Below are 16,644 nucleotides of genomic sequence, written 5' to 3'. Positions count from 1 at the left end.
ATTCATTGATTGATGGATAAAATCCACATAATCCGTCGTAGGTGCACTAATAGCCTATTATTCTACCTCGAGTGACGTGGATCTAAGACTTGAGATGCATAAAATCCTGGTAGCCACTACGGTCACGTTTTCCAAAATGAGCTAATATGCATTATCCGTTACATCATACTTTATAGTATAGTTTTACAAATATCAATGTCCTATAGTTTGTGGACCAACAACGGGTTTTATGAAAAAAAAAGAAAAATTCTAATACCTTAGTACATAAAAGTCTCTGGGTATGAGATCTAGCAGTGATAATGCTTAAATGATGTTTGCATATTACTCAGATCTAAATATAACCAAATCTAGCTACTGAACACTCACCTCTCCACCTTCTCCATGGCTGGCTCCACCAACCAAAGCTAGGTTTTCCCTTAGTACTATTCTTATCTCTAGGAGAAAAGCACCTTGTCTTTCTCGAGTAGAGGTGGGGACATACATCGTAGCCCAGTTTTTAACAAATAGCATGGTTGCTGGAATTGAAGTGAGCTTATAGAGAGGGGTGTGTGATTCGAGACACAGCCCTCAGTGATGGACTCTCTAGTTGGCTAATCTCATTTTCCTCCGGGGTTGTATGAGGAAATCCGCGTCGCTAGCATTTTCTTGTACAACTTGCCTTGTCTTTAAATTCGTAACGACCTGCCGGGCGGTGCCGAGCGGCCTAAGCGAAACCGGTCCGTTTGTGGCCGATAGCTCGGAAATTCTACGTGGCCAGAGGTCGACTATCGCTGAGCACAGTTGTTTTTTGCAAACTTAGTTGTCGGACCTATCTTCATCTTCGGGTGTCGATCTTTGCTTGAATAGTAGGCAAAAACTAAAGACATATTCTAACTATAAAGATTGAATGTTCTGATTGATCAATTCTAACGAGTTAAGTCCGAGTGCAGCTCTTAATCCCAATGCAACAGCTTTAATGTTGAATTACATCTACTCAAGGTATAATGGCAAAGCATTCATGAGTATTAGTGATTTAAATGGTCATATATCATACATTATTGAAAGAAAAGAGGATACTGGAGACTTCTCCATTGGTATATAAAAGTCTCTCATGAGCAATTCTTGATATTAAGTGAAAACAAACACTTTGAAAAAAGAAAATTCTCCGGATATAATTTCCTTTATCCTTTCTACCAAACACAACAGGCTAGATTTTATTGTTTTACAAGCTAGTGAATACTAAGACTTGTGTAAAGGATACTACTTTAGTCCACTTGCAATTTGAGCATTGAACTTTATATGTGAGATATATCCTTTATGGATATGTACATTTGTAGTTGGCTTTCAAATCTAATCTTGCCGTCCTTAAGTTGAACTTGAGCACTCGGCTCTAATTGGATTCCTCGTTCACAATAGCTATAGCTCCCTGCATTCACACACTGCAATCGGATTGTGACATTACCTCGTTGCACATTCCATGGCAGTGATAGTTGTTGGAGCTAGTGTAATAATTGTAACATTTTGATTGGTGTACTATCGCACGAGTCTTCTAATGCCTTTATTAGTGGCATTGGCATAGTCATCCACAGGACTGTATGTCCTTCCATCATATTTTATAAACCTTTCTCGTATCAAAATCACATTTTACAAAATAGCCCTACAATGAGGAGTTCCATCATATACCGCAATTTCATGATTTGGCTCTTTACCATTACTTTTCTCCTCAATTTTCCTTCATTAAAGCTTAGTTTACGTGCTCCATATAAAAAAAGGTTCTTCTTATCCGTTTCTCCATCAATTTTTTGTTTATGAAGTTGGTGGAAGGCTCTTTTCGATCTTATTAAGCATGTTTTAATGATCCTTTTAGATTAGGTAATATCTCAGTCAGCCTGCATATCTGCGAATAATACGATGACGTCCTCACTTACCATGATTATGTCTTGTTTATTGTCGTCCTTGTGTTGGATTACAATCTTCTCATCAAAGTCGTCGCAATAGGTCACCTTGTTCTTCGGCCTGCGTTGCAATAAGTCGTTGAATTGAATATTAACAATTTGTTCTGGGTGGTGCAATTCCACTTCCATTTTGGCTGAGACATTCCGATTTTTCAGTTAATCGACCGAAATACCATTCCCTTTCTTCAATGTATTTTTTCCTTTCAGGCTAATTAACAAGACTTACTTTATTTTTATTATCTCCCTCAATTTCACAAGACTAATGCCTCATTACAGCCCAAAAAGTTAATCATCTTATCTTACATCCTCTTATCACTATGCCTAGAGAAGGTTGTTGATTTTAATTTGTCGTCTCATATTTTTTTATACAAAAGCTATATAGACAATTAACAATTTCTATTTTATGACAATTTATGAATTCACAGTCAATTCCTTAATTGTATTCATAATAGTTTGATTGAATCTATTTTTGTGAAGTGAAAAATTTAACCTATCTTGACCTCATAGGTTTTTAGAGTTCAAAATCGCTTATTTTGTGATTTCTTCTGAGCTTTTCGTATTTTAATTTAAATTGCAAGATGAGGGTAGAAAAATTCAGCCACGCTTTCTTCACTTTCAAACTCACAACAAATTATTCCGGAGGAAAGCTTCAGGCATATTTTAAAAATTTGATCCACCATTAATATTTATTACTTTCTTAATGTTAGAAGTGGAATAGTAAGAAGTTCTCTCTCTCTCTCCTTTTTGTGCTTATCTTTTGTTAATCTTCAAATATAATCTAAATATAAACATGTTTAACATTGCTCCAAACAAATTAAACTTTTCCATTTTGATCAATTTTTTTTTTCTATTTTTGATCAAGATTGACTAGATACGTAGATTGAAGTTTAATTTTCAACTTCAAAATATAGTTTTTTTTTTTGGGGTAAAGTTCACTCACACTATTTGAATAAATAGAAATTTTTAATCTTTTATGTAGCTTTTGTGATTAAAAATGAGAGAGAGAGAGAGAGGAAAATAGGTTTACGACTCAATTGCAAAAGAAATGGTTAGGATTGGATTGATATAATTATAATAAGTTTAGGATTTTATTGATAATTCTCCATGACCCGAGGATCACCATTTGCTATTTCTTCAATTGTGCTTGCCTGCGGTAATGTTGCTTGCCGGGAGATGTAAGGCCACCAAAGAGGAGAAATCGGTGTTGCACATCGTGGATGAGAGGCCACATGAGGAAGGCCTAAAGATGAAGGGAGCCGTCAAGCATCGAGATGGAATCGCCGGAACGACGTAGGAAGAGAGAGAGAGAGAGAGAGCCACCGGTGTTACATTTGTCTTTGGCTCGTTCCTCTTTGAAATCACCATCCCAACTCTTACTACTTTTTACCTTTAAAAGAAAACTTGGTTGTCGTACCAAGAGCATCTTTATCTCGAGATTGCCATATATAATTCCTAAAATCCAGAGCTTATCTTGAAGTCAACCGGCCTCGAGGGAGGTATGGCAGCGTACGCTGGTCCACGGAGGAGGCGTCCAATGAAGAGTGATTCTATGCATGCGTCGGTCAACGGTAGAATCATAGAAAAGCCACGTGATCGTCACATCCAACGTATGACCTAAATGAAATGTGAATGTAAACTATGCACATGCTATATTTGTTTAGGGGTCCGGTTTCATCCCCAATTTTCTTATGCAATAAATGAGTTGCCAACATTTAGGTGCCTAACGCCCATATTCTGAATGATTAAGTTATTTCCTAGACCAAAAGTAGTTGTACAAGCGATTAGGAAAAGGCCTAACTAATAAGGTGTCTACTTAAGTTCGATAAATTGCACAAACCATATTATTCGTGAGAACATGCAAATTTGAAATTAGCATATCGTTCGTTATTTTGAGTGGTTGGAATTAATTATGTTCTAAAGAAGTTCTTCTCCAAATGCTTTTTTTCTTCATTCGATAGGAAGTACTCCTCAAAAGGGGCTTTCCATACGCCCGGAGTTTATACTATTGAAATGCATAGGATTATCAAATTTCGTACGTGGACCCATGATACCTAAAAAGGCTATTTTTTTTTTCCAGACATGGTTTGATTGGAGGATTACAAGTTATATACATCATATATACATGCAAACCTAGTTAAATATAATGTAGGGAAGTCCATATTTCTCAACGACCAATAAGGAGAGTGGTTGAACAATCATTCTTGAAAGAACCATGCTTCAAAATTAGATGTAGTTAGGGTAGATAAGAAATAATCCTTTTCTTTTCTATTTAGTACACCGGGAATAATTTAAACAAGTAAAAAAGATGTTGTCATAGTCATAGGGTAATCCAGAATCTAATCAATGATTTTTTTCCGTAATTTGTAATGAAGTAATTTTTCTACTTTTTATAATTTTATGTTTCTAGAGCGAGCACCAAATAACCCCTGGGATTGCGATCTACCGAGAAAAAAAAAGTCAAATGCACAAATAAATAGCCAACCTCAATCACTTTAGTGGGAGAATAGCATCATTTCAATAATTTTGGTCAAACATCATGACCACATAATAATTATCATCCATTAAATGGTCCACTGATCCTATTGGAATGTGAATTTGCATTACATGAAATGGGTGAGGCTTACGCTAACTGATCCTATTGGAATGTGAAGTTGCCGAGTCCATCGCCATGGCTGAAAAAAAAAATTTTAAAATTAAAAATTTGATTTTTCGGTAGAAAAATTAAATCAGATTTTCCCTATTATATGGTGGAAATATTTTCTAATTCGTTATTAGGTTTCAACTGAATACCGAAAAATATTATCATTTTTCTTGAAAAATTGCTTTTGTAAAACATTATCCAAGCTCGTTGGTCGGAGGTGCACTTTTGCGCGGTCTCCTTGGTGATCTTGCCGTTGGTGGGGGAGGCCTTCTCCATGATGCGGCTAACGTTGGCAAATGGGAGGAAGCTGGTCCTGCTAGCGGACGTCGGAGCAAGGGCTGTGCTCGCCGCTCTTGTGACCGCCGCCATCGGGACATGTCGGAGACTCAGCCATTGTTCCTCCCTAGATCGAGCAGCTGAAACAATCGGCAAGTGTAAAGTTCCTTTGATCGCCTACTCTTGCTCCTCTTCTTTTTCTTCGGTGATCGTGTCTTCTTTGTTTTATTTTAGAAAAGATTTCCTTAATGACATCCATGTCTCATCGCTCCCCCTTGGCATCTCACCTTCTCCGCAAGTCTCCTCCTTATCTTGTGAAAGAATTACTAAAAAAGTCATAAACCTATTATAATTATGCCAATTCAGTCTTAAATCTTTTGTAATTGCGCTAATTCAGTGCATCCACCCAAATTTGGCTAACTAGTGCTCATGTGAACACTGGTTGTCTGACCGACGCTAGCGTGACAATTTTTAAAATAATATATTTATTTTTTCGATTTCTTTTATTAATTTTATTAGTTTTCTTTCTTTCCTTTTCTTTTTCTATTCTTCTTCCTTTTGCTTCTTCTCCTTGCAATGGCCGACGAGGCTCTAATGGGGCTCACCGGCCACTGAGTGAGGGCTGTGAAGTCCTCACTGGCTGCTAGTGAGGGTTCCAGCCCTCGCCTAGCCTCACCCACCCTTACCAAGGGCCTCGCCTAGAATTGGGCCAGGCCTGGAGGTTGCTGGTGAGGCGGCTTTACCCAAATTTGGGCGAGGCCAGCCTCGTCATCACCTTGCCGTCGGTGAAGGTGACTTCGCCCAGGGCTGTTGAGGCCATGGTGGGCTAGGCCATTGCCATCTACAAATAAACCATTGCTCCATATTTTGGTCGCTTGCGAAGCATCATGAGGGAAGAGCAGTGAAGTTGGGAGGCGGGGGGAAGGAAAGAACAAACAATGGTGAACACAGAGGCATTGCTAAAGAAAGAAGAGAAGGCTCGGGCTCAATTTGAGGCTCAGTATTAGGAGGATTGTCTAGGACACAAGATCGATCGGCTCAAGGAGACGGATTGTGGCGTGCCTTACAAGCTTTTCTTCTAAGTCTGGGCATTCACTAGAGACATATTGATGTAGTTACAAGGTGATCAGATTGTGAGGTCAACTTTGCTCGTAGCAAGGCCATGACGAAGCTAGCCTCGCCCAAATTTGGGTGAAGTCACCTTGCCCGCGACCTCCAGGCCTCACCTAGACCTGGGTGAGGTCACTAGCGAGGGTGGGTAAGGCTGGGTGATGGCGGCAACCCTCGCCGGTGGCCGGCGAGGGCTTTGCGGCTCTCGCCCAATGGTCGGTGAGCCCCACTGGACTCTCGTCGGCCATTGCGGGAGAAGAAGTCAAAGGAGGAAGATGAGAAAAAGAAAAGAAAAAAAGAAGAAAATTAATAAAATTCAAAAATTCAAAAAATAAAATATCATTAAAAATTACTATGTTAGCGTCAACTGGATAATCGGTGCTTGCTAGCGTCTATGTCGCTTCGGTTGGCCAAATTTGACCGAATGTACTAAATTGACACAATTACAAAATATTTAGAATTAAATTAGCAAAAAAAGAATGTTTAGAATTGAATTAACACAATTATAATAAGTTTAGAACTTTTCAAATAATTCTCCTTTATCTTGTTCTTGCAATATCTAGCTCTCCTCACAATTGCCCCTTTTTTGCTCTATTTTTCTTTTTGTGCATGCGCTGTGGTCTAACATTTTGCTTGGTTTCGGTGGTTGATGGGTTAGAAAATTTTCAATCCAATTTCGCCAATCTTGACATATTTCCCTAACCCGGTTCACAGAGATAGAGAGAGAAACGCAAAAGAAGTATGCGAATGGAATCGACACTCATTCTTCCAATCTTCCAATGGCACAGGCAATGGAAATACATAGACATGGAAAAGGGAAGATAGAGAAGAAAATCAAGAAACAAGGATGGGAAAGACAGAAATTTGGAAGAAAGAAGAGGGAGCAGTCGCCTGTTTATACTTTCAGAGATTGCACTTTTTGCACTTTCTTTTTTTTTCAGACAAATGTGTTTTGTTCTGGCCACCAGAAAAATCACATTCCTGAGTATTTAATCGGCTAGCGAAGTCAAGCTCTTATTGAGACTGACTTGGCCATTTCAGATATTTACTTAAAGTAAGTTTCACTTTGGACCTATTTTTGAGAAAATAGTTTCACTTTAGTCCTTTATTTAGAAATTTATCTTATATTACCTGTTATTTGAAAAAAAGAAAAGAAAGGTATATTGAAGACTTCTCCACAGGCATATAAAAGTCTCACCGTGAGCAGTGCCTTATGTTAAATAAAAGCAACTTTCTCTTAAAAATGAAAATTCCCCAAATATAATTCCGATGAGCCTTTGCACCAAACACAAATAGCTAGATTCGATGTACACACAAGCCGGCGAACGACAAGACATCTGCAATTTATTCAACTTAGACGTTTTACTAGACCATTTTGTAAGCATGTGAGTACACAATAGGATACAGCTGTAGGCCGCTTACAACTTGAATATAAGGCACAACATAAGATACGACATAGCAAATGTGAAGTATATGCTTTATATTAGAGTTTTTTTTTTAACAAGACGAACGTGAAGTATATAATTTACTCATGAAATGGATAATCTTCATATCTAATCTTGCAATCTTTAAGTTGAATTTGAGCACCCAGGCTTACGTCGCATACGTCGAACAGAATTTGTGCAGCTTCCGAGAGGCAATCATGGCAATCGGATTGTGCCAATACCCCATTGCACACACCATAACCGTAACAGTCCCCAGAGGTGGTATGATAATTGTAACCATTGATTGGTGTACTACTAACCTCTGTCAAGGTCATATCCACCCGAATGACTAAACTATCTTTCGCTGCATATATAATAAACCACTGTTGTATCGGGCGTACATCTGACCATATTGCAAGTGAAAAAAAAGCACTATAAAAAGGAGTTTCACCATATGTTGCATTGTGTTCTTGATTTGGCTCTCTGCCTTTACTTTCCTCAACTTTCTTTCAATAAAGCTCGGTAGGCATGGTCTATATAAAAGATGTTCTTCTCATAGGTTTCTCCACCAACCTTTTGTTTATGAATTCGGTGGGAGGTTCTTTTGGATCCATCTAAGCATATTTTGATAATTATTTTAGATTAGGTTATATTTCATTTAACCTGCATTTATGAGACAGACGTTTATAACTCTCTGAGTTACTCAAAGGGCAATAGCCTCAAATGGTGAAATCAAATTATTTAAAAAATCTTGGGCAAAAGCTATTATTGGCTTGAAGGCGAAAGATAATGTCAGGTGGACTCATCCTATTGACCACGTAGTGAGCGTATGTTCAGTTACAAAGTTAGAAAATGGGAAGATTTGTGTCATTTGTTTAAACACAAATTTAGGCAATGACTTCTATAGTCTGCATGTTATTTGTCTATCCATGAGATACGCAATTTGATAATTAATACAGAAAATAAATTCCATGGAGGGCTTCTCTCTCTCTCTCTCTCTCTCTCTCTCTCTCTCTCTCTCTCTCTCTCTCTCTCTCTCTCTCTCTCTCTCATATTATGAGGGACAAATTTGACATACATTCTTAGGAATATGTCTCGTATTAAGTGGATAGTCGCTCTCTACTATGATGATGTCTTGTTAATTATTCTCCTTGTATTGAAGCAGAATATTCTCATCGAAGTCATCACAATAATTCGTTCTTTTCTGGCCAGCATTATAATAAGTTGTGATGATATACACAATTTGGTATCTGTTACCTTGCATAACGCAATAAAGAAAAAGAAGATAAAACCTTCGATCATCCCTCGTTGCACTGTAAAAGGGAGGATATTTGCGAACTGATTTTTTTTTTTTTCATTTTAACACGTGTACTACCATTATTTGCGACTTTGCTAGCAAATTATCAGATCAAAATGTCAATTTGTCATTAAGGTTGAGAACATCAAGAAAAAATAAGTGGTAATCTGTTTTCATGTTACACGAATTGACGTTACAACAAGATCCTTGGACCATGAATTGATGATAATTATTATGTGAGTCGAATCCTTAACCAAAATCATTGAAATGATATTTCTTTCCTTCTAAAGTGATTGATAATTCTCAAGTGCTATCTGACGCTGGCTTTAGAAACATAAAGTTTGTGAGATGTAGACAAATTGCTTTATCACAAAATATGGATAACATCATCGATTAGATCGACTTGCCGATGGTTATTCCCAATGTACTATGAAAGATAAAAAAGAAGAAGGATTATTTAATTTTACCCTAAATAACCTAATTTTGAATCCTTGTTCTCTCAAGAGTGTGATTCTTCAACCGCTTTAGCTAATTGGTAGTTTTAGAAACATGGACATTACCATATTTTTATTTAATTTAAGTTTGAAAGTAGGGTGATGTCTATTACTTAAATTTCATCAATTAGAAATATGGATATTACCATATTATATTTGTAGCACCTTTCTAAAGTTTATGATTAGACACTTCTGACAAATGAGAGGATTTGGTTAGATTCACCGCATGTATAAGGAACCATAAGGTATATTCCCTGTATTTATCCTCCCCCCCAACTATATTTATATCTTGTTGTGTGTATCTATACGTGGACAGAGATAGCTCTCGAGTGGCTATAGCTTTATTTATGTTGCAGAAAGAAAATCGTGGAATCCACACAATCGCGTGATCAATTGAGAAATAAGCAGCTAATAGAGAAAAATAATGAACGAGAATTTAAGTGGTTTGGTTTGAGGGTGATATATGCCTGTTTATCATATGAAGAGCCAGTGATGAGTCAAATGTTAATGATTGATATTACAATCTTAAATCTCTCACACCTAAGCTCGAGATTACACCCCTGTTACTCAATATACATTTCACTCAATCTCTCAAGAGTCTTCCCTAGAATAGCAATACTTGTAGAGTGAAACCCTAAACACACCCTACCGTGTTATAATTGTCTTGACCCTCTTGAGGCATACCCAAGGGAGTGCGATGGATTGCCAAGCGGACAAAAATGACCCCTCTTGTGAGATAGTGTTTGTACTTAGCATGAGTTCTCTCAAACCCTATCGATAATAACTTCGTTGCTGATTTCAAATATTAAATTTGTTTTCGTTTTAAGAGCTGTCATTAATTTATTATGTGCTGGAGTCTTACTTCTGGGAAGTATATTTTTTTTCTCTTTTATATGAAAAGACTATTTATGCAATCTTTTCAATTTTATTCTCTAACTTGCATCTGCACGTGAATGCATAAATGTTCAAGCAATTAATAACGGAATGGAAAAGAACGTGAGCCGTATCTAGACCCCATGGGCAGTGGGTGAAAAGTAAAAATTCGCCCTCAATCAATTGCCCTTTTGCAGGAAAGCTCCAAAAGAATGTCCGTGCATATATTTTTCCTAAAATAAACTAATGTATAAAAGAAAATAAAATAAGCACACGAACCAATGTTATTCGGGAATCCAGTATATTTCCTAAGATGGACTTCTCACTATAAAAGTAAAATATAATCTAATGTAGTGTAAAATGTTCCACGTATGCAATCCTAAACCGAAAGTGCAAGAATAGTAAATCCTTTGTTTTGTATGATGCTTCCTAAAATGTGCTAAACACAAAAGGGGAAGAATATTCATAATTAACCTAACATTTCCCTATATGCAATGTCTAATGTGGATTTGGCAACGAGTCCACATTCAGAGTAATGACCAGGATGTGTTACAGAAGCGAAGCCTGAATGACAACAAAATCTCCTCAAAGTCTTCTGTGGACTCTCCATACGCAGCATCATTGCTTCTCTGTCCATGTGGTGTTATCGCAGTAATCTTGACATCTGATTCACTGTGTAAGATTTTCTCCAACCTTCCTTAAAAGATAGATATGTCATGCTGAAGGAAAGAACTAATGCCATACACTGGATTATCTCAGTAAATTGCATACTTCTTTGTTTTTTAGAGCAGAAATGGAAAACATTATTTTTGAAAATAAAAATGTCACCAATTGCATCATAAGGTTCATTCATATTGAGGGTACATTTCACAATACTGCAAGTGCAAAATAGCCCTATAACGAGTAGTTTCATCGTCTCCTACAATATGTTCATGATTTGGCTCTCTATCTCTACTTTTCCTCCTCAGTTTTTCCTCATTTAAGCTTGGTTTGCAAAGCTCATATAAAAGTGCTTCTTCTTACGGGTTTTGTCCGATGAATTTTTGTTTATGAATTCAGTGAAAGGCTCTTTCTGATCTTACTAAGCATGTCTTAATGATCCTTTTAGATTAGATTATATTTCAGTTTACCTGCATCTTTGAGAGAAATGATTATACCTCTCTGAGTTACTTAAGGGCAAAAGCCTTTTATGGTTAAATCAAATTATTTAAAAAATCTTGTGAAAAAGCTATTATTGGCTCGGAGGCCCAAACAATTATCAGCTCTCTCTCTCTCTCTCTCTCTCTCTCTCTCTCTCTCTCTCTCTCTCATTGTGAGAGACAAATTTGCAGACATCCTCTCTGATCTGATCAATATGTCCTGTATTGAATCTGTCTCTCTCTCTCTCTCTACCACGATTATGTCTAGCCGATTATTGTCCTTGTTTTGAAGCAGAATATTCTCATCGAAGTCGTTTCAATAAGCCATTTTTTCCTTCGGCCAACGTTAAAATGAGTCGTTGAATATACATAATTTTTTTTTTACTGCCCTGCAGAACCCAAAGAAAATAAATCCTTCGATCATTGGCCTTGTTCTCCTGTGAAAGAAAGACAATTTGTAGCCAGAGAATAGTTTAAACAACACGTCGATCTAGTAGAAAAGGCGCTCTCCATCATGTGGAGAATAAAATCTAGAGAGAGAGAGAGAGAGAGTGAGAGAGAGAGAGAGAGAGAGAGAGCCAATGGGGGTTTGTGACTAAATATGATAATGTCCATGTTTTTAATTGGTGGGGTACAATTTAAAGACATCACATATACATTTAAACTTAGTTAAACATAATTATGGTGATGTGAATGTTTCTAATCTACCAATCTGAGAGACCCAGGGGGGGTTCCTGACTAAATATGGTAATGTCCATGATTTGATTGGTGGGGTACAAATTATACACATCACACATACATTCAAACTTAGTCAACTATAAATATGGTGATGCGCATGCTTCTAATCTTCCAATATTAATAGTGGTCGAACAATCGCACCATTCAGAGAACAATGCTTCAAAATCAGATGTAGTTAGGGTAGACAAGAAATAATATATATTTTTTCTTTCTTAGTAGCCAGAGAACAATTTAAATGACAAGCCGATCTAATCGATGATTTTGTGTGTAATTTGTGATAAAGTAAAGTGCCTGCATCTCAAAAACTTTATGTTTCTCGGGCCAGCGCGTGATAACAGCTGGGATTTTGCAATTCAACAAGCAAAGAGTCAAATGCACGAAGAAATAGCCAACCTCAATCACTTTAAAAGGAAATTAGTATTTCAACGATTTATGGTCAAGAATTCATCATCACATGATAATTGCTATAAATTGGTGTTCTAAGGACCTTGCCGTATTGTGAATTTGCGTAACATGAAAATAGATCACCCGTTATTTTCTTGACGGTCTCAACATTAACGACAAGTTGATGCTTTGATCTAACAATTTGATAATAAAGTAGTAAACAATGATATTACATCCACCGTGGTGGCCGAGTTGGTGGAATCAAATGTTGGCCACACGCAAGGTCAAGGTTCGATTCCCCAACTCGTCACAATGCGCGACTTAAGTGAGATGTCGTGAGTGGTGGGTCCTCGTGCTAGTACCCCTAGATTTATGTCGTCGGCCGCTGGCTATACTGGGCGGTTCGGATATTAAAAAAAATGATATTACATGTGTTAAAAGGAAAAAAAAAAAAAATCAGTTCACAAATTTCCTTTCTTTTACGATGGAGCAAGGGTAATTATCGAAGATTTTCTTTTTTTGTTTTTCTTTTTTTTGGGTTAAGTAGGGCAATAAAAACCAAATTGCGGACATCACCGCTTATTGTAACACCGGCCGAAAAAGAACGAGTTATTGTGATGACTTCAATGACAATGCTTTGCTAACACAAGGACAATAATTAACAAGACATAATCGTCGTAAGTGAGGAGAGCGACAAATTCAATCCACTCAATACAAGACCTATAGATATGAGTGTCCGTCTACTAATTTGTCTGTCATGATGAGAGAGAGAGAGAGAGAGAGAGAGAGAGAGAGAGAGAGGCCTTCAGATATGCTTAGCAAGGTCCGAATTTGTAAACAAAAACTAGGCGGAAAAACCTATAAGAAGCACATCAATTATATAGACCATGCAAGCCGAGCTTCATTGAAAACAAAACAAGAAGGAGAAAAAGCAAAGTTATAGAGCCAAATTAGGAACACCATGCAACAAATGGTGAAACTCCTCGTCATAGGGCTATTCTCCACTTGCAATTTTGTGAAATGTACTCCCGATACAACAGAGGTTTATCACATATGCAATGGAGAAAAGTGTTGGTCTTTTGATGAGTTTGTCGTTGATAGAGCTCGTGTCCTAGATTATTTGAGTGATGGTACGGCAACCAACAATTACAATTATTATGCCGAGTCCTCCTCTTGTTATGGTCATGGTGTGTGCAATGGGGCACTGACACAATCTGATTGCTCCGATTGTATCCTGGCGGCCGAAAATGCTCTGATTGACACATGCGACTACAGCATAGGTGCTCAAATTCAACTTAAAGATTGCAGGGTTCGATATGAAGCATACCCATTTAGTGAGTAAGTTATATGCTTCATGTCCGTCTTGATGATAAACCCTAACTATAAAGAATATCCTGTGTTGTACAATATGTTCAAGTTGCAAATGGACTATAGTTGTATCGTATGGTGTACTCATTTGCTTAAGAAATGGTCTTGTAAAATGTCTTAAGTTAAATAAATTCCACAAGTCTTTTTATTCATTGGCTTGTGACTCATCAAATCTAGCTATTTGTATTTGGTAGAAAAGGCTTAGGAAGACTATCAGAGAATTATCTTCTTCTCTTTTTTTAATTTTTTTTGAAAAAAGAATGTTGCTTTCATTTAACACGAAGTGCTGCTCACGGAGACTTCTATATGCCTACGAAGAAGTCTACGATTCTCCCACCTCCCTTTTCTTAATTAACAAATAATATATGACCATTCAACTTACTAATACTCTTTGAATGCTCTCCAATTATACATTGAGTCGATGTGATTCAACATTGGATCTATTGCATTGGGATCATGAGCTTCGCTCAACCCAACTCATTAGGATTGATAAATTAGAACATTCGATCTTGGTAGTTTGAATCTATTGAGAATGTCTCGAGTTTTGGTTAATGATTCGAGTAACAATTGAAACCAGAAGATGAGGATAGGTTCAAATATTGAGTTTGCGAGAACGAACTGTGCTAGCCTTAGTTGGACTGGGGCTGCCCATCATTTTGTGGTGTGTGTGTGTGACAAAGATTTTTTATTCCACTTATATACACATCAGCATAGTGGTAAAAAAGGACATGTTGATTGCCGATATCACCTTAAAGCGAGAACGAATCAATGATTTGAAAAATAACTATAAATTTGATTAATTAATTCTTAGGAAATGACATACATGCTTCCGTGTTTTTGCGACACTGACTAATCATGTGCATTTTGTCACTTATAAAATGAGCCTATCCAATAATAGTTATGCGAAGATTTAATATTTGTGCTTTAAGGCATTAGGCTTTTGGCCCTGCATAACTTGCAGAAATTATGGAAATTTTCAAGAGGGATATGTTTCACCGAATTGATGAAATGCCTTTCAAATTATGAATGAATCTATATGAATCAATAAAGGTTGCGAATGATCCCTTGTTGATTTGGATAGGAAAGTAAATGATGAGGAATTTAAAAGTACAAATAATGAGAAATTTTTTTGCTAGTAGTGCTACAAATAAATGGTAGGAAACTAAAGATAAGGATAAAGATAAAGATAAATCTGCAGAAAAATGTTGAGTTATATAATTGATTTGGGAGGACCTAGCAAAGAATACACTTGGGTATTTAAAACCTACAATTGGTGGTTATGCAAACGGTCACTGAATTTAGATCTAGAAATAACTTTCTAATCCTATTTGCGGTTACAAGAAATTATACTATATCCACTATCTTGATGGTTGCATCAACTCCACTATATTGAGAGCTGTTATTTGAGTTTTGATTCTTTAGTTTCTGGCTACGTCATCAATCATTGTAACATATAGGATGAATGAGATGTTTAGACTACACATATGAAGAATCGGATGCTAATTGATTAGGAAGACTTGATTGCATTTTCTTATAAATGTTTAGGAATAAAGTGCATTTCACACAAATTCTTCAGGACTTTCGGTATGTGTCATTCGAGAAATATCTAAAGAGTAGACAATTACTGATTTGGGTTAAATACATAGAATTGAGACCGGAGTTACCATGGCAAGTATTTTGACTTTTGCAAAAGGATTTCGTCATAGTTAGGTCGAACGTCCTGTTCTTGGGGTCTACACCATAATCGGTGACTTCAGCATACCCAATCTGGTTTGTAGTCTTGTTTGTCGAATCATGCTTCGGAGTTTCACCTCATTTCAACATTTCGTATTGACAACTTTATTTTGTAAAACGAATTATAGTATTGTGTAAACTATGAAACGTGGGTTGTCAGATAAATCCTCAAAGCCCTCTCCAAGATTTCTTTTTAGGATCAACGCGATTGCAAATCGTGCGGAGAGGCCGATGGGAGATGTGTGCTCAAGGATTCTAATGCCTTTACAAGGCCTTTGGAAATGCTAGCATTTGGGAAATGTATCCCCAAAATTAAATGCCAAACACACTTGCCTTTGCCCAAGGACCTTTAGAGATTCAAAGGGCTTTGTAAAGCTGTTCCCAAACGCAGCCTAAGTCGGGCTCGAAGTTTGTATGCACGCCCAAACACGGTAATGTCATATGTACCTGTAGCATATTTTCTCTCGTTTCTTTTTCTGTTTAAAGTCTAATTTTGGTAATCTAACTTCAAATCGGGTCCTGATCACATAATTGTTGTGATCAAGTTCCGGCCAAAGCCCGCAAAGAAACTCGACGTATTCCTATAGGACAAGAATATCCCGACTTTTCAAACGATCAAAAATTACTTACGTAGTTCCTCTATTGGAGCACGAGTGCTCCCCGTTAAATTTTCCATCTTAGAGAACTGAAGTGGCATATGACACAGCCAATAGCAACGTTATTGAGATAAAAGCTAGAAGAGAAAAGAGCCATAGTGATCTCTTGAAACGTATATGAAGCAGAGTAGACCCAATTACAAGGAATTTAGACCCAGTTAAAAGGAATTAGAAACAACGAATTTTTAGAGTTGGAAAATGGTAGGATAGAAAAAAGAAAAAAAAAGAAACACAAAAACTATAAAAAAAATAAAAATAGAAAAATAATAAAAACTTGCAAAAATTGTTTATGTGAGTGCTGCCACTACCACGTAGGATGGCTTGACGTCCACGTTAATAATTTCCGGTCAAAATTGATCGGATAGACTTATTGAACACAAATAAAAAAAAAAGGTTTAGGAGTAAATTAGTTTAAAAAGATTTAGGACTAAATTGATACAAATAGATTTAGAACTTTTTTGGTAATTTTGACATACTATTACACAAATCATCTATAAGAAGACCTCTGTAAATGGCGTACTGATCCAACGGACCATAAATCCTCCCACTGAATATTTTATAAGTTTCATTCGTATT

The sequence above is a fragment of the Eucalyptus grandis genome, chromosome 3, assembly GCF_016545825.1.
Source record: "Eucalyptus grandis isolate ANBG69807.140 chromosome 3, ASM1654582v1, whole genome shotgun sequence".
Lineage (NCBI taxonomy): Eukaryota > Viridiplantae > Streptophyta > Magnoliopsida > Myrtales > Myrtaceae > Eucalyptus > Eucalyptus grandis.
Note: the sequence above shows the minus strand (reverse complement) of the source record.